The 484-nt window shown below is 65.5% G+C and overlaps 1 long non-coding RNA gene across 1 annotated transcript; it reads right to left on the bottom strand.

Annotated features, from left to right (window-relative positions):
- Positions 1-2: 2 nt before the first annotated feature.
- Positions 3-478, bottom strand: LOC118453165. Its single transcript, XR_004843098.1, has 3 exons — positions 371-478; positions 138-186; positions 3-30 (listed from the first exon to the last, which is right to left on the bottom strand). It is a non-coding gene; the product is annotated as an uncharacterized LOC118453165 (long non-coding RNA).
- Positions 479-484: the final 6 nt, after the last annotated feature.

Raw genomic sequence — 484 nt, 5'->3', positions numbered from 1 at the left:
CACAGGATGTAAGTGATGACCCCGATGCTCCTGAAAGGCAGAGGTGGGGGTCAGGTGCTGCCCTCCCTGGGGTCCCCCCATGTCCCATGGCACCCAGGGGGGTCCCTCCCCGTCACCCTGGGGTCCCCTCTCCTCACCACATATCAGTCGCGGAGCTCAGCGGCTCATAGTTGATCACTTCGGGAGCTGGGGGGGGGAACGCAGAGCCAGGAGGGGGGACATTAGAGGGGACAGGACCCTCCCAGCCACCTCCCAGGGGCTCCTGTCCCCACCCTGGGATCCCCTTGCCGTGTCACCTCAGAGCATCCCAGCTGCACCCCATGGAGTGGGGATGCTCAGGACCCCCTCGGGGACCCCCCCAGCCCCGTACCGATGTACTGCGGAGTCCCGCAGAGGCTCTTGAAGGTGACGCCATCCTCCAGGCGCTGGGCCAGCCCAAAATCAATGATCTTGATCCGGGGCTTGGGGACGTCCTTCTCCTGCA

Source organism: Egretta garzetta, unplaced genomic scaffold, assembly GCF_000687185.1.
Source record: "Egretta garzetta isolate BGI_Z169 unplaced genomic scaffold, ASM68718v1 C8223348, whole genome shotgun sequence".
Lineage (NCBI taxonomy): Eukaryota > Metazoa > Chordata > Aves > Pelecaniformes > Ardeidae > Egretta > Egretta garzetta.
The sequence above is the reverse complement of the archived record's forward strand: the minus strand, read 5'-3'. Positions and strand labels throughout refer to the sequence as shown.